The sequence below is a fragment of the Mauremys mutica genome, unplaced genomic scaffold, assembly GCF_020497125.1.
Source record: "Mauremys mutica isolate MM-2020 ecotype Southern unplaced genomic scaffold, ASM2049712v1 000455F_np12_subseq_333106:372992_obj, whole genome shotgun sequence".
Taxonomy (NCBI): Eukaryota; Metazoa; Chordata; order Testudines; family Geoemydidae; genus Mauremys; species Mauremys mutica.
Genome location: NW_025422965.1, coordinates 21,289 through 39,887, shown reverse-complemented (window position 1 = coordinate 39,887; position 18,599 = coordinate 21,289). Strand labels below are relative to the sequence as shown.

The 18,599-nt window shown below is 49.7% G+C and overlaps 2 non-coding genes across 2 annotated transcripts; one reads left to right on the top strand and one right to left on the bottom strand.

Moving 5' to 3' along the window:
• Positions 1–10,411: 10,411 nt before the first annotated feature.
• Positions 10,412–10,484, top strand: TRNAV-AAC. Its single transcript has one exon. It is a non-coding gene; the product is annotated as a tRNA-Val (tRNA).
• Positions 10,485–11,871: 1,387 nt separating this feature from the next.
• Positions 11,872–11,943, bottom strand: TRNAG-UCC. The gene has a single exon. It is a non-coding gene; the product is annotated as a tRNA-Gly (tRNA).
• Positions 11,944–18,599: the final 6,656 nt, after the last annotated feature.

The following is an 18,599-nucleotide window of genomic DNA, read 5'->3' as shown; positions in this document are numbered from 1 at the left end:
TAAAACCATGGACTATTCCTTGTGACAATTATCCCACAAATTCCACTGACCCTCCCATTGTTTTCTTTGCCTGCAGTAGGGTTTCCATTTCCCAGACCTGATGTGATCTCTCATCTGGAACAAGAAAGAGCCGTGGGTCCCAGACCTCCAGGGCATGAGAAAAAAGTGCTCCCCAAAGCTGGGCCTGCACAGGTAGGGAATTGTTAAAAACCACTCCAAAAACTGTCTGTGAATGCTAAACATTCGGGATTCCCTACAAAGACCTTGTGAGCGCTCCAAGTTCAAGATTGTCCCATGCAGATCTGGAATCATTATGGCAGTTATCACTCATGTCTCCCCACCTATTCTGACGGACCAACTAGCAACAGGTCCCATCCCCATCTCACTTTCCCCTGAGTGTTCTGGTGAGATGTGGATCAAAAACTGATCCCTTCCTCATCATCCTCAGGGGAAGTATTTGGGGAAAATCAGCTCCTGATAGGGATTGATCTTTCCTGCACATATTTTGGTTTTGTTCCCTCCTTTTTCCATTCCTCTCACTGATATTTCCTTTCTCTCAGGTGCAGAGAGTGACCTGTGTCTGGATTCTCTCTGTCTCCCATCAGGTGATGGGATGGTGAGAGAGAATGAGGAGGAGAAACCCCAGCAGGAAGTTGCTGAGAAAGTAGAACCCACATAGGATGTTATCAGGAAAAATTCCAAAGGGAACGATTCCAGGAGTTGTGCACTCCCAGGAAAAAAGCAAAAGCCTGTGAAGACTCTGCCACAGGCCTAGAGGAGAACTTCAGTAGCCACTCAGACCTTATTACACGTGAGAGAAACAACTTGGAAGAGACACACTACACATGCCATGAGTGTGGGAAAAGCTTTCAGTCGAAGCTCAATCCTTATCACACATCAGAGAATCCACACTGGAGAGAAACCGTACACATGCTCTGAGTGCGAGAAAAGCTTCAATCTGCGCTCAAACCTTATTGGACATCAGAAAATCCATACAGGAGAAACGCCCTACACATGCTCTGACTGTGGGAAAAACTTCCATCTGAGCTCAACCCTTCTCACACATGGTAGAATCCACACAGGAGAGAAACCCTACTCCTGCTCTGAGTGCGGGAAACGCTTCCATCAGAGCTCAAACCTTGTCGCGCATCAGAGAATCCACACTGGTGAGAAACCTTATGGATGCTCTGAGTGCGGGAAACGCTTCAAGCAGAGTTCACACCTTATCACACATCGGAGAATCCACACAGGGGAGACGCCCTACACGTGCTCTGAGTGCGGTAAAAGCTTCGGTTACAGCTCAGTCCTTATTAGACATCTGAAAATCCACAAACGCCTTGACTAGGACTGACCACAGATTTTTTTTTTTAATCACATTTCTAATTCCGTCATAGTGTTCTTTGCTCCATCTTCACCGTGGTGTCTCAGCTCCCCCCAGATGAGTTTCCTGCTTCTGCCTTGATGTAGCTCACCCTTCTTTGGGGTCAGTCCTGTGATCTTCTCTATCAAACTCCTTTCCCTTTGAATTGAAGGAGTGTGTGCCCCTCCAGCCAGGAATGTTCATCAGCTCCAGGTGACGTTATTGATATAATCTGGGACCATATAGAAACATGGTTGTAACCAAGGTCCTGTAGTGGCACCAAATCTTATGTAAAGGGGGTCATATAAGGTGTCTAAGACCAGGTTATGGGTTGCTGGTTATGATTATGCTGTCTGTATACATGTGTCATTTTTTAGTTGAAGTTATGAATATTGGCTCTATCCTGTCTGTATTTCAAACTTGTGCTATGCTTCTGGGTGATACCCCAGACAAGCTGGTGTTAGCTCTGCCTAGCCTGCTTGATGTCCCATTAAGGACCATCAGCTACACAACTGACCCATGGAGAGAAGGCAGATACGCCTTGTAACTCAGCAAAGTATGCAGGGACTTTCCCATGTGACTCCAAACTCCATTTTGCTGTAATTTTCCACAGTAAGGGACAAAGAGGTTCTTACACCTGGAAAAGAGACTATAAAAGCCTGATGCCTCATCTCCATCTTGTCTTCAATCCTGCTTCTGACCTCTGGAGGGACTTTGCTACAAACTGAAGCTCTGCACAAAGGACTGATGACGCATCCCAGCGGGGGATGTTCTCCAGAGACTTGATTTGAACCTGCAGTTTACTCCATCACTGCTACAAGCCTGAACTAAGAACTTTGCCATTACTGCATGTAATTGATTCAATTTAACCAGTTCTAACTCTCAGCTCTATCTTTTTCCTTTTATGAATAAACCTTTAGATTTTAGATTCTAAAGGATTGGCAACAGCGTGATTTGTGGGTAAGGTCTGATTTGTATATTGACCTGGGTCTGGGGCTTGATTCTTTGGGATCGAGAGAACCATTTTCTTTAATTGGGGTGTTGGTTTTCATAACCATTCATCCCCAGGACGAGTGGCAGTGGTGGTGATACCGGGAGACTGGAGTGTCTAAGGGAATTGCTTGTGTGACTCGTGGTTAGCCAGTGGTGTGAAACCAAAGTCCTCTTTGGCTGGCTGGTTTGCTTTGCCTTACAGGTGGAAAAACCCCAGCCCAGGGCTATAACTGCCCTGTTTAAGCAATTGGTCCTGAACTGGCACTCTCAGTTGGGTCCCACCAAGACCGCATCGTCACACCCAACAAGCTACACTGAGGCAAAAACTACCTGTGCCTTCCATCCACTAGGTTCTGTACATGGCGTTGGCTGCTCAAGTTAGTCATCTTGGTGTAAAAAGACAATTATAGTTGTAGAGCAGATGCAGCCCGGGTGCAGGGGTTGGCATTAGCTTCCCCCGTGACCTGACCTAAACTCCATCACTTTCCCTGGTCTAAACAAACCCTGAGCATCACAGTTATACTGTTCCCCCATTTCACAGCAACTGTTAGTCATCGAGTTCCCCCTTTAGGAACCAATTGTTTCATTCTCAGTTGCTCTGATGTTGGTTCAGGTTGTGCTGGGGAGCAGATATTTTTACTACCATTTTTCTCACTAAAAATATATTGAACTATAACAAAGTGCAGGAACAAGGCAGGGATAGGGGAAAACGTCATTTCTCCTCTATAACAGCAGAAGAACATAGGGAATCCCTCTGATTTACCCTGATTCCTCATCACTATCCCAATCTCCCTGTTGTTCAGCTTCTTAGGTCTATATTTTTTCTAAAGGGCTGGGAAGAGGATTCCCTCGTAAATAACTTGTAATTAAACAAAAGTGCCCATGCATTTGGCTACCAAAGCCGTTGTGGCCCAGGCGCTGCAGTAGGTCGCTCCTGAAGAGATCTCCTTCCTCGTTAGCTGCATGTTGCCTATTTTTTGGGAAATACAATCCCTAGCTAGGTAGAGATGGGAAAAATGGAAGTGACATTTCTGTTCAGCTCACCCCTGGGAGATTATACAAATGTGTAGAAAATGAAATCCGTGTTGAATGTGCTATAGCTGCAGAAAGATACCTATTTTTAATAGAGACCTGACATTTGTTGTCTTACAGGGATTCTAAGCCGCACCTGAATTTAGTCCCTAATTTAAATCTGTGCCACCAGATTAAAGAAATAAAAAGGCACAGTAGGGGGAGTTGTACCTCACTATCGCTACTGATCTGTTGTGCGGTTGGTGAAGAATTCTGTGCCAGAGAAGTGTGAAATTACTCCAACGAAGGTCAAAGATTTCACCAGAGCTCAGGTAGAAATTGCAGGTACTAGTGGTTGATTTTCACCCCAGAGATGGATGCTGTGGTGACCTGTGGGCCAGGTAAACTATTTTTAGAACCCTGCTCCCTACTGAAGTGGCATTGATCACACTCCTGAAGGACGCCATGATTAAATTGGGCACAACTGTCTTTTACCATTTGGATCCAAAGTTAGATGAAGCACAGAGAGAAACAGCTGATTCCTTCAGAGCCATTCCATGCCTATGGGTCCCAATCTGGCTGCCTTGTTGGACAAGAAGCACTTCTCTGCTGGCCAAACAATGGTAGCCAATGGGGGAATGTATCAGATGCGAAGCTCAGACTGCAGGATACTTGAATGCTGAGTCCCAAGGCTGTGGTTTAGTCCAGACCTGCACAACTCGTAAAGCGGCGAGGGCCATATTACTCCAAAGAAAACAGCTGAGGGCTGAAACCCCACCCAACACCCCCACCCAGCACCGCCCAGCCCCTCTGAAACACAACTCACCCTGCAAAAACAATGCCCCCACTGCCGCCCAGGCCCCCCAAAACAATCCCCCCCAAGTGTCGCCCGCCCCATGGAAACAAACCCTCCTTCCCCAGCACCACCCTGCCAAAACAGCGGTAATGAACCTTGGTAATATGTTATAGGGAGTCCCTAAGGTAGTATAATTAAGGTAAAAGAAAAATGTCTCTTTGCTAGAAGTAGAATAAGATCTTCCCCCCCCTCCCCCCTTGGTAATCAGTTGCCCTGTGGAGTGAATGAGGTGGGACTGAGGAAGGCAGCACCTCCAGACAGCTGCAACCCTTGTAGAGGGGCTGGGAGCCCGACCAGATCAGCAGAACAGGTCAGCCACTGACTCACCACTCAGCTCCTCAGCCCCCCTCGCCCCCCACTCACCTCCTCAACCCCCCTCCCCTGCCGCTGTCTCACCCGCCCACTCGCCTCAGCCCCCCACAGCTCACCTGCCTGCCCGCCCACTTGCCTCCTCAGCTCTCCTCCCCCACCGCCAGCTCACCTGACCCCCCTGCCAATGCCCACCCGCTTGCCTCATAGAATCATAGAATCATAGAATCTCAGGGTTGGAAGGGACCTCAGGAGGTATCTAGTCCAACCCCCTGCTCAAAGCAGGACCAACCCCAACTAAATCCTCCCAGCCAGGGCTTTGTCAAGCCTGACCTTAAAAACCTCTAAGGAAGGAGATTCCACTACCTCCCTAGGTAACCCATTCCAGTTCTTCACCACCCTCCTAGAGAAACAGTTTTTCCTAATATCCAACCTAAACCTCCCCCTCTGCAACTTGAGACCATTACTCCTTGTTCTGTCATCTTCTACCACTGAGAACAGTCTAGATCCATCCTCTTTGGAACCCCCTTTCAGGTAGTTGAAAGCAGCTATCAAATCCCCCTCATTCTTCTCTTCTGCAGGCTAAACAATCCCAGTTCCCTCAGCCTCTCCTCATAAGTCATGTGCTCCAGCCCCCTAATCATTTTTGTTGCCCTCCGCTGGACTCCCTCCAATTTATCCACATCCTTCTTGTAGTGTGGGGCCCAAAACTGGACACAGTACTCCAAATGAGGCCTCACCAGTGCTGAGTAGAGGGGGATGATCACATCCCTTGATCTGCTGGAAATGCCCCTACTTATACAACCCAAAATGCCATTAGCCTTCTTGGCAACAAGGGCACACTGTTGACTCATATTCAGCTTTTCGTCCACCGTAACCCCTAGGTCCTTTTCTGCAGAACTGCTACCCAGCCATTCGGTCCCTAGTCTGTAGCAGTGCATGGGATTCTTCCGTCCTAAGTGCAGGACTCTGCACTTGTCCTTGTTGAACCTCATCATATTTCTTTTGGCCCAATCCTCTAATTTGTCTAGGTCCCTCTGTATCCTATCCCTACCCTCCAGCGTATCAACCACTCCTCCTCAGACCCCCACGCCCCCGGCTCACCTGCCCCCCCGCTCACCTCCGTTCCTCCCTCCCCGGCTCGCATACTCACCCCCCACCACTGCCCGCCCGCTCGCCTCCTCAGCCTCCCACCCCCGTGGCGAGTGATGACCTGCCAAAATCTTAACAACCAGTTCCCTCCTCACCCCACATGGGGGTTGTGGCCCACTCCTGCCCCCTGGGACTCCTGCTCCATCCAACCCCCCACGTTCCTTGACACCCCCCCCCCGGGACCCCTACCCCATCCACTCCCCTTCCCTGTCCCCTGACTGCCCCCTGCCGCCCCATCCAACCCCTCCTCTCATTCCTGATGGCCCCCCTGGGACCCTTGCCCCATCCAACCCCCACTTCTCCCTGTCCCCTCATGGCCCCTGGAACCCCTGCCCCTGACGGTTCACGCGGGAAGCCTGGGAGGGCTGAGAAGCAAATGGCAGCTTCATGCTCAGGCCCAGGGAGGCAGAGGGGAGGTAGGTGAGCTGGGGTGGGGAGCGGTTCCCCAGTGCCCCCCCCGGGTTACCTGCTGCGGTGCGGGCGGCCCCCCTGCCCCAGCTCACCTCGTCTCCGTCTCCACCTTGCTGGGCCTGAGTGCGAAGCCGCCACACAGCTTCTCTTCCCTCCAAGGCTTCCTGTGCGAACAGCTGATTAGCAGGGGGAGGGGGGAAAGCGAGGCGGGGCATTCAGGGGAGCAGGCAGAGCGGACGGCTCACCTGCCCCCCCGCCACTGCCTGCCCTCTCACTTCCTCAGCCCCCACCCTCACCTGCTATTGTGTCCTACAGGAGGCCTGTGATATGCAGGGGGTCAGATTAGATGGTCCAATGGTCTCTTCTGGCCATAAAGTCGACTCATTTCTGAAAGACTGAGTGTAGCATTGGGAGCAGCATCTGATGTTTCCCTGTCTAGCCGGCTTGCTGCCTAGAACGAACGCTCCTTGAGTGGGGTGATCCACAGGGAGTAGCTCAAACCTGCAAAGTGCCTGGCCAGGGGCAGGACATTAGCCCAGCAAGGGAGGGGTGTGGCAGTGACATCACAAAGGCCTTTTGCAGGACATCAGCCTATTGGTCCAAGGTGGTGGGGAGGTGGTGACCTCACAGAGAGATGATGACATCAGCCAGGCAGGACAGGGGTGAGGGGCCAGGGAAACCTCAGAGACCCCTGTGGCTTTGCTTCAGCAAGTCTCCTTCTCCAGGTCTCTCTTTGAGGACTGAGAGAGTATTCGGGTTCACGGACGTGAGCGCCAGGAGGAACCTCTTTCGAGTTTTCTCCTTCCCCTTTTAGTGATTTTACTAGAAAACAGCCATCCCTGTTTAGAAGGTAAGAGCCTCCTGGAGGTTTGAAACCTGTTCAGTCTGATCCATCTGGTGACAGGTCACTTCCCTTCTCTATACCTCAGGCTCCTCCCCATCTGCCCAATGGGAACAGGGACAGTTCTCGAACTCTGGGCAGTCGTGAGCCTGAGTGAGATAAGGGGTGATAAAGCCCTCTGTGAAGGAGAAAGGGGCGTTTCAGGGTGTTTAGCACCAAGGAATTCTAAAGTTTGCTAAAATGTCTAATTTGTGGAAACAAGAAATGGTCAGGGCCAAACTTTTTAACCACTGCCTTTTCTAAAGCCCATTCAGGGGTGTGAGTCCCTGTCTTTTAGGTACCTGGGGTTCTTTGCCAGCAGGAGAGAAGAGGTTCCTGCCTCCATTTTTGTGGCCGTAACAAACCAGGTGTTGTGCCTCAGTTCTCGTCTGAGATCCCTGAAAAAGAACATCTTCCCATCCATGAACAAGACAGGACCCATTTTTAAAAGGGGAACAAAGAGACCCCTGGGACTTACAGACTAGCCAGCCTCACTTCCACAGCTGGAGAGATACTGCAATATATTCTTAAACAATCAGTTTGTCAGCAGCACCTACAGGATAATTTGGCTCTTAGGACGAGGGAGCATGGATTTGTCAAGAACAAATCATCCCAAACCAATCCTCTTTCCTTCTTTGGCAGGGTTCCGGGCCTAGTGGAGGTGGGTAAACAGTAGATGGGATCTATCTCGGGGTTACTAAGGCTTTTGGCACAGTCCTGCAGGACATTCTCACAAGCAAATGAGGGAAATGCGGTCCAGCTGCAATCAGTGTCATGTGGATGCAGAACTGGTTGAAAGCCCAGACTCCAAGGGCCCTTCTCCATGTTTGGCTGCCCAACGGAGAGGGTGCACCTAGTGGGTCCAGCAGGGATCAGTCTGGGGTCCGGTACTATTCAATAGTTTCATGACTGATTTGGAAAATGGAGTGGAGAGCCTGCTTCTAAAATGTGCAACTGACACCAAGCACTTTGGAGCACAGGATTGGAATCCAAAACACCCTTAACAAATTGGAGACTTGGTCTTCTTGAGCCAAACCCCATGGCTGGGCCCCTCTCTCTAGACTGGGCTGAAGTGAAACCCCAAAGCCAGACACTCCTCCTCCTGGGCCGTGCGCTCTGACCTTGAATGGTCAGATGCTGCTTAGCGCTGTCAGAGCAGCTTTGGCTGGGGGATTCTCCCAGCACTTTCCAATAGCGGGAAGGTATTAAATCCCCATTTGCCTGCTGGGGACGGAGCCCTAGAGGGGGGAGCAACTTGCCCAAAGTCCCACCGGAAAAGGAAAACAACCAGCAGTGGAACCAATAGGGGTGTCAGGATCTTGGAGGCGCTGTCACCCCCACACTAGGGTGGTGTTATGCATCCCCTGCGGCTGGCTGAGTTTCTCCGTCCCTTGGCAATAAGATAGCCTAGAACCCCAACCAGGGTTATTCTATCTGCTACCCAAGATCCATAAACCTGGAAATCCTGGATGCTCCATCATCTCAGGCATTGGCACCCTGACAGCAGGATTGTCTGGCTATGTAGACGCTCCATCATCATTCCACACAAAGATGGACTACAAGCCGTCAGGAACAGTATCCCCGATAATGTCACAGCAAACCTGGAGGCTGAACTTTGTGACTTTGTCCTCATCCATAACTATTTCACATTTGGGGACAATGTATACCTTCAAGTCAGCGGCACTGCTATGGGTACTCACATGGCCCCACAGTATGCCAACATTTTTATGGCTGACTTAGAACAACGCTTCCTCAGCTCTCGTCCCCTAATGCCCCTACTCTACTTGTGCTACACTGATGACATCTTCATCATCTGGTCCCATGGAAAAGAAAAGCCTTGAGGAATTCCACCATGATTTCAACTATTTCCATCCCACCTACAACCTCTGCCTGGACCAATCCACACAAGAGATCCACTTCCTGGACACTACTGTGCTAATCGATGGTCACATAAACACCACCCTATACCGGAAACATACTGAACGCTATACTTACCTACATGTCTCCAGCTTTCACCCAGACCACATCACACAATCCATTGTCTACAGCCAAGCTCTAAAGTACAACCACATTTGCTCTAACCCCTCAGACAGAGACAAACACCTACAAGATCTCTATCAAGCGTTCTTACAACTACAGTACCCACCTGCTGAAGTGAAGAAGCAGATTGACAGAGCCAGAAGAGTACCCAGAAGTCACCTACTACAGGACAGGCCCAACAAAGAAAGGAACAGAACCCCACTAGCCGTCACCTTCAGCCCCCAACTAAAACCTCTCCAGTGCATCATCATGGATCTACAACCCATCCTGAAGGACAATCCCTCACGCTCACAGATCTTGGGAGACAGGCCAGTCCTTGCTTACTGACAGCCACCCAACCTGAAGCAAATACTTACCAGCAACCACACAACAAAAACACTAACCCAGGAACCTGTCCTTGCAACAAAGCCCATTGCCAACTCTCTCCCCATATCTGTTCAGGGGACACCATCATAGGACCTAATCACCATCAGCCATGCCATCAGGGGCTCATTCACCTGCACATCTACCAATGTGATATGTGCCATCATGTGCCAGCAATACCTCTCTGCCATGTACATTGGCCAAACCAGAGAGTCTCTACATAAAAGAATAAATGGACACAAATCAGACATCAAGAATTATAACATTCAAACACAGCCAGAGAACACTTCAATCTCCCTGGTCACTCGATTCCAGACCTAAAAGTCGCAATATTACAACAAAAAACCTTCAACAACAGACTCCCACGAGAGATGCTGAATTGGAATTAATTTGCAAACTGGACACCATTAAATTAGGCTTGAATAAAGACTGGGAGTGGGTGGGTCATTACACAAAGTAAAACTATTTCCCCATGTTTATTTGTCCCCCTACTGTTACCCACACCTTCTTGTCAACTGTTGGAAATGGGCCATCCTGATTATCACTACAAGTTTTTTTCTCCTGCTGATAATAGCTCACCTTAACTGCTCACTCTCATTATAGTGTGGATGGCAACACCCATTTTTTCATGTTCTCTGTGTATATATATATCTTCCTGCTGTATTTTCCACTGTATGCATCTGATTAAGTGGATTTTAGCCCATGAAAGCTTATGCTCAAATAAGTTTGTTAGTCTCTAAGGTGCCACAAGTACTCCTCATTATTTTTGCAGATAAATTAATGGAGGTTAAGTCCATTAATGGCTATTAGGCAGCCTGGGTAAGGAATGGTATCCCAAGCCTCTGTTTGTCAGAGGGTGGAGATGGATGGCAGGAGAGAGATCACTTGATCATTACCTGTTAGGTTCAGTCCCTCTGGGGCACCTGGCATTGGCCACTGTTGGCAGATGGGATATGAGGTTGGATGGACCTTTGGTCTGACCCAGTCTGGCCACTCTTCTGCTCTTATGAAGGGAGGGGCAGAGCCCTCCAACAGAGTTTCTGTAGTGTAGTGGTTATCACGTTTGCCTAACACGCAAAAGGTCCCTGGTTCAAAATCAGGCAGAAACATGATGGCTTAATTTTTCCCAGCTCCTAGTGGCCTGTCCCTGCTGTTGTAGGAGCAGCAGTGATTTCTATGCTCAATAGGTCTGTTATACTTCCCCCATTCCCATTTTTGTCTCCTCGCCCTCTCTGAATGCCTGTGAAGTGGCTTTCCCCCTCCCTCTCTCGCTCCCTCCTGGAATGCTTGTGGGATGAAGGGGCTGGTTGAACAGCTGGAAGATCAGAGGAACTCCTAGATAGACAAGGTGTCTGGGACTCTAATTAGGCAGCGATCACACACCCAGAGCATGGACACTGGCTGAGGTGGAGTGTGACCCACCAGATGCAGCCAAGTCATCTCCAGTCGCAGGCCATGAGGAGCAGGTCCTTAAAAGGGGAAGGGGCCCTGTGTTCAGGAGTCACTCACAAGCTTGTACCTCCAGTGAATGCCCTTCGCCCGGACCGCCTGGCCAGTGGTTCGCTGCATTGCAGTTCATTGTGCCTCAGGAAGACTTACCTTCATCGCACTGTCCATCACGGCGCTGTGGGACACTTACCTGGCAGAATCCTGTGCCTGCCTCTTGGCTTCCCAGGGGTGGCTACTTGCAGCCCAGGAGAAGAAGGATGGTTCTGGTGAAAGGAAGACAAGCAAAGCACTGGGAGGAAATTTGGGTGTGGGCTCTGCGCTGGGGGTGGGGGTGGGGTGCAGGAGGGGTGGTGCAGCTCCCAAAGTGACCGGTATACACAACCCTCCGGCAGCAGCTCCTAGATGAGTGGGGCCAGGGGATCTCCATGTGCTGCTCTCTGCAGGTGCTGCCCCCAGAGCTCCCATTGGCTACAGTTCCTGGCCAATGGGAGCTGCAGAGTTGGTGCTCGGGGCAGGGGCAGCACGTGGAGACACTCCTCCCACCCCAGGGGATGCTGGGACATGCCAGCCACTTCTGGGAGCGGCACGGAGGGACAGAGGCAGAGTGGGCAGGGAGCCACCTTAGTGCTGCTGGCACATCTCTGCACACCTGTTGTGGGGGGAGGGGAGCAGAGGGCCTCCATGTGCTGCCTGGGGTAGGGGCAGAGCACGGAGCTGCCTCCCCTCCCGGGTCTATTCCAGGAGTGGGTGGGTGGGGTCTTTTGGCCTGCAAGGTGCAGCAGGTCAGACTAGATGATCACACTGGTCCCTTCTGACCTTAAAGGCTCTGAGTCTAAAAGGGAGAGGGAAGTAAAGGATTTAAAAAAAAAATAAACCAAGCATTGTAATACCAGGATGACTCCAACTGCTCATTATATAGTCCCACCCCTTTCTTCCTCCACTGGGTGTTTAATGACCTGTTGGGATTTGGGACACTGATTCTCTCATTCCATTGATAAACTGAAACAACGTGACTGAAATTAAACCAATTCCTAGTGGAGGAATCATCACATCAGCTGGGAATTGAACCCAAGTCAACTGCTTGGAAGGCAGCTATGCTCACCACTATACCACCAATGCATCTGGTGAAAGTGTCTGATTTTTCACACTTGGTGTCTGGTCACCTTACTTCTCAGCATGAGGCAAATGTCTCTGTGGTCTCTGCCATTCATCGTGGGGAGTTTCCCCACTGATAACAGTTCTTGCTGGGTTGGGAATGGGAAAGAGAAGAGGCCTTTATTCTGTTTCATTCCTCTCCATTTTCTGTTCCTCCCCTTCCCTTCCAGGGTCCTCCCTTCCATTTCAGACTGTGCAGTGACACCCTCCCTTCACCCAGGACTCTCGAGCCTCTGCAGCAGCACGATCCCATGGGATCCTCAGTGACCAAGGGTCTTTTCCAACTTCCAGGAGACCCAGCTTGAGTCTAAAGGAAGCTCTGTTCCTTCCTGGGGATCCTCTCTCCCTTCCTGGAGATCAGGATCATGAAGCCTCTGCCTTGCCTCCTGGGTCTGAATTAATGTCCCATTTCCCACTATCTGCTCGAAAGAAACAAATGTTTCTAACCCAGGTGAGCAGCGTTAATTCAGCTGGAATCCTTCACTCACATTCCTTAGGAGATACAGACTCTCTGTGACACAGACTGACTGGGGTTCATCTCTGCATGTCCCCAATGGGGAAGGAAAGACACTGAGGGGGAAGGAAGAAGCTGGACAGAAGGAGTCAAATGGGGCTAGACCAGAATAGGACATTTTCTGCCTGTTAAAATGTACTAGACTCTAATTGCTTAAAACAAAACAAAAACCCACCAGCTTCTGTTTGAACCATCAGCTTTTCACAGAGCAGCCAAAGTGGTGAAGCACAGACACACATAACCACCGACAGCCCAAGTTTGTCTAAGAAGCACCTATAGTGGCTCATGCAGGGGGAAATACAGCTGTGGGTGTGAGTTCAGGCCTCACCCAGAGCATTGGTTTTCATTAGCCACGGAGCTTCCCCTACTTGCTTTGCCCAATTCACATGGAAAGTGCCATAGGAGGGTGATGAGAGTAAATTCTAAACTCTGAAATGTGCAGGTTGGCCCAGAGATTGGAATAAGGGGTTTGAAGAGAAAAAGCTCTAAGAGTATAAAACCAGACAGTCTCCAGGGGCAGGTACGGTACAACGCCTCAACAGGGAGCCATTTGGAGGGGTTCACTCCCTCTGTTCAATGTCCTGAGAGGTATTTGAAGATGAAGATAACACCATGGCTAACAGCTGACTGGCACGTCCTGGGTTAAAGAAAGGGACCTGGGTTAATAGTCTGAAGATTTGTGTTACCGTCACTGTCTGACCCCCCTTCAGTGCCGAGCAGGTGTGTACGTTGCTGGGTGGAACGCACAGACTCCTGCAGAGCAGGGGCAGCTGTTTCCATGGCAGAGAGCCTGGCACTTAGGAGACTTTCTACACTTGCTGTTTTGAAGCAATTCAGTAAAATAACGGTGGAGCTACAATGTCTGGTCCAAAATTTCAGCCCCCCTGGTGCAAAAACGCTATTTTAGGATCTACATCGGAGGCTCCCGGCACTAGGACACCTGGCCAGAGAGCTCAGTGGGGGCGTAACAGCTGCTGACTCTGAGGGTCCCGGGCTAAATCCACTTGCAGGGGAAGTGTTTTGATTTATTTGATGGCTAATGAGCACCAGCTACCAGGGGAGAAGCCCTGAGAGTCGCTGCCACTCCAGCTGCTGCTGGGGCAGGGGGGAGCCCCAGGGGGCCAGCTGCTGCTCCTGCCACCCAAGAAGTGCTGCCAGAGGCCACCAAGCTGTGGCTGCTCCTGCTGCTCTCAGGACCGCTGGTCAAGTGGTCCCCGGGCCAGCCGCACTGGCCGCTGCTTGGGCGGTCCCCGGAGCCAGTTGATTGAGTGGCCCTGGAGTCAGCCACTGTGCCCACTGCAGAAGTCACGGAGGTTGCAGGAAGTCACAGAATCCGTCACTTCCACCACCTCCGTGACAGACACGGAGACAAACCCCTCCCTGCTGTGACTGCAGTTCCTGGAAGGAAAGAGAAGAACAGAAAGTGACGAGAGAAAGAAAAAGAGAGATTCCCTGTCACCTCTCTCCCTGCTGCCTCCCCCCTTGTATTCTGTAACCCCATCTCACTGGGTTCCCTGTGCTGGTGCCATGGGGGTGACACTAGAGTTCTGGGGATTTGGGGGGGCTCTTCATTTCTCAACATTTCACACAAATTTGTCTTTGGGCTGAAATTTCTCCTGTTAGGCCTCACAGTCAGAGCTGTACCCCACCCTGTTTGTGGGGGTGGGGGGGAGGAAGAGGGGAGATGTAAATTGCAGAGCAGGCAGAGAAGTCGCCCATAAAGGGTCATATTGATCTGGTGACTGGTTCTGACCGGGGTCACACGTCCTCTGACACAGGCTCATGTGCAGAACATGGGAGCTCTGGCTTGTCCTAAATGCTGTAGAGTGTGAGTTCCTGGAAAGGACAGGGGAGAAGGAGCAAGAGGAGAAAGGCAGAGACATTGGAGACGAGGAACTGGGGGGAGAAGAAGGAGAGAACAGAGAGACAATAAATGATTGAAGCAGAACAGGTGTCCCAACTCCATCTTGCTCATCACAGGTGTTCAGAGAGACAGGTAGTTTTCCAGTGTCAAGTCTGATCTTTGATTCTAACAATGTGCATTGAAATATCAAGGGGATCTCCACATACCTGATCTCTTCCCCCCTTCCCTTTTTTAGTATTAATTTTTATTTTGACGTGTTTGGCTTAACCGTGATCGTCTCTTTCCCCACCTGTATTGCAATTTGGGGTTTATGTTTATTTTGCCTCCCTGTTGTTCATGTCATTATAATTATAACAGCAAAGGAATCTGCAGGAGCAAAAACTGACTCAAAACTTCATTTCCCCATCATGCCGGAACATCCTACAAGCAGCTCACGCAGCTGGAATCATAACACGCAAGGCCAGGGGATGGGAGATGCAGGTTTCCAAGTGTTCTGTCTTTCTCAGATGACACATTCCAGCCCCTTGTGTGCCTCCATCCTGTATGACCTGCTGGACTTCGACACATTTATTGTCTCATTCTATAGATAATGTGATTGTAACACAATGTGAGTGAAATTAAACCACATCCAGATGAGGAAACAGAAAAGAAAAGCCATTATTGCATTGGCTGGGAATCAAACCCAGGTGAATTGTTTGGAAGACACTTATGCACACCACTATACCACCAATGCAATTGGCAAGAATAGCTTTCCTGCAGGCTCTGTGTGCTGGCAATGGGGTGACATATGACCATGGAGGTAGTGAGCAGGGTGGTTGGACTGGAAGCTGCCTGACAGCTGGGAGCAGAGTTACCATCCCAGAGTGACTGAAAGGGGGCAAAGGTGAAAACAGATCTCACTGGGAGCTGGCCCCACACCTGCCCCGCCCCTAGGAGAGGGCAACGGAAGCTCAACTTCAATCACAGAAAAATCTTCCCTGAGAAGGAAGGGGACAGCTTGTTTTAAAGACCAGGTTTGTGTTTGTTCCTGCTACATACGGAGGGGCTGGGTAGTGCTGATTCCAGCCCCCAGACTCTGGGAGGATAAGGAACAAATTCAGGCTGCCAGTGACCTGCAGGAGGGAGATGATCTTTTGACAGTGACGGACGCCTCGTCCTAAAGGCCTTTGTCTGCCCCCTTCCAGTGACTGTTTGGCACAGGAATGCAGCCCCCACTCCTGGGTCTCTCCTGGGGAAATAATGTTTCTGTGCAAAACACCAAAGCTTTTAACAGAAAAGAAGAAAAGGAAATGGCCACATGATGGGACTAGGACACAAGGAATGAAACACAAGATCGTTCTCCCATGTGCATTGACTTTTAACCTTGTTTGTGGTGGTGGTGTATCCATGTTGGTCCCAGGGGTCCTCTGGGGCGCCGGGCATTGGCCACTTTCGGGAGAGTGGGCTAGATGAACTGGTCTGACTCAGTGTGGCTGTTCTTATGTTCTAACTGCTGGTTATGGAAGAGACGACCTTCCAGGCTACACAGAACTGAAGAAGGGTACTGGGTTAGCTCCACAGCTTGTCTCTTTCACCAACAGAGGTTGGTCCTCTGCAAGATCTTACCCTCACCCGCCTTGTCTCTCTTGGACTCTGAAAAGTGTTTTCTCTCCACTCCCCTTGGAGAGACGTTAAGTTTCCCTTTGGGCAACTATCAGGCTGAAGCAATTGTATTGACTGTGACACTAGAATTGAAGATTTAATATTATAAATGACTCTAAACCTGAGGTTCTGGTTTTCACATTGGTTTTTCTAACTCCGTTCCCAATGCTCTTCTAGAAAGGCCTCCAGGATGCCTGCCCAGCCCAGCAAAAGTGGCCAGGAGAAAGCCCACACTGCTGCTCTTTCAGGTACTTGAAGGCTGCTATCAAACCCCCTCACTCAGTCAGTCCCCAGGCTGTGGCAGTGCCTGGGATTCTTCCGTCCTAAGTGCAGGACTCTGCACTTCTCCTTGTTGAACCTCCTCAGATTTCTTTTGGCCCAATCCTCCAATTTGTCTAGGTCGCTCTGGACCCAAACCCTGTCCTCCAGCGCTTGGATTCTTTACATGCTTTCACAGAGCAAAGAGCACATATTCCATGATTTCATAGGGCAGAGTTTTGTGCTATCGGGAGCTTTCCCTGTGTGGATTTGACAGGTGGATCAACATAGAGACACACTGTGACCCTTCTCAGGGTGCTGAGGACTGTGAGTCTCCTTGTTGCCACCTGCCACAAGGAAGAGGGAGTTTTGCATTTGGCAGCTGGATGTTAGTGACCAAACTCACCAGCCTGCTGGAACTCAAGGACCCTCCTCTGAGCTACAGCAGCCACCTTAACCCTTGAGTTCCTTCAATGTGTCCCCCTCTGGGGTCCAGCCCGGATCACCAGATACCTGGTGAAATCCCAGATCCTCTCTTCCCCAAGTATCCCAGGTTACTAGTTTTACTGTGGACCATTGCTACTGTATCTCACACAGCACTTGAGTACAGTTATTGAACAAGCAAAAAATTTATTTCACAACGGATAGAGATTTAAACAAACAAACGTGAGTGATGCAAACCAACTGTTACCAACTAAACAAAGGCAGAAAGTGATAGAATAGAAAGGCCAGCACAAAAAACAGAGAGAGGAACAATAAGATACTAAAAGGACAATGGTTGGAACTCTCCATTTCTCTCAGTCTTTGGATTGATGGGTACTAAAGCTGTAGCAACAGTTGAGGAACCAGGGTAAATTAAATATAAGGTTTGAGCTGCTAGTGAAGCATTTTCCACACTCACGGCATTCCTAGGGGCTCTCTCCTCCATGGATTGTTTGATGCCTAATAAGGTGCGAACTGCGATTGAAGGTTTTCCCACACTCACGGCATTCGTAGGGCCTGTCCCCTGTGTGGATTCTCTGATGTACAGAAAGGGCTGAGCTGTGAGAGAAGGTTTTTCCACACTCACTGCATGTATTTTTTCTCTTTCGCCTGAGGATATCCTGCTGTGTTGGGGTTTCCATGAGGATCTTCTGAGTTCCCCAAGAAGAAATAAATTTATCCACTTTCTTCCCTGGCTGCTTTCCTTGATCTGTTTTTGGTCTGTGCTGAATCTCCCAGGATTTTCCCTGCTCATGACTCCTGGACACATTCCTTTTCCATCGTTGAGATAATGCTCTGTTTTTACCCACTGGCTCAACATTTTCAGGCTGAGAATTCTGCTCCTCTTTCTCACATGCCTTTGCATCACCTGCTGTGATAGAGACAGAAACATCAAACAGGGATGGAAAGGAGAAGACCAAACAAAAACAAGTGGTGAAGACAGGTGAAATAAAAATCAGGAGCTGAACTCCCCCAAACTCTTCCCCCAAATAGGAGAGAGGAGGGGGATGAATTCAGCCTTCACATCCCATCCAAATACGCAGGGGGAAGGGAGGAAGCTACTGCCTGGTGTCTGCTAGGATCTATAGGAAGCCATGAGCTATATTTACCCTGAGGATACGACCCCTGCTAGGGATAATAATGAACTGAGAGACCTCCCCAAGGGCTTTGTTGGGCATCCCAGATGTTTCCTTCAGGCACTTACAGATTCTGAGGTGGTTTAATGTTTCCTCACCTGTGCAGGGAGATCTCAGGATCTCTCTTTCCTCTGAACCCTGGAGGTCTGAGACCCATGGCTCTTCCCCTTGTTCCAGCTGGGAGATCACATCACGCTGGAAAACTAGAAACCTTGCTCAGATGAAAGAAAACAAAGGAGTTCAGTTGATTTCATAAGACTTGGGCATAAAAAAAATATTCTATTCATTTAACTTCAGTGCTTAGTGTGACCTGGTGGGCCAGGGGCAGTTCTCACTGAAAATGCCAAGATCAGGGCAGGCTGAAAAAGGGAGAGCGGATACCCAAAACTGCTGGTTAACACTGAAGTTAAACTCACCGACCAGTCACAAACTGTGCTTCTGATCCCCCACACGGGTAATTGAGAAGCTGAAAAAAGAAATCACACGGCCCCCTTTATTCCATCCCAGTTCTCTGGCTCCTAATCAGCAGCGAGGTCCAATACAGTGAGAGGTTATTTAAAAACTCTGCTCACATAAACAAAGTGTTCCTCTGACCCCAAAGCGTCAGCCATATCACCAGGTCAGTATAGGTTTGGATATTACCCAAAATTCCATCCTTCCAGCCAATCCTTTAACATCTAAACTAAAGGTTTAAATGAAAGAAAGACAGAAAGAAGTTAAATGG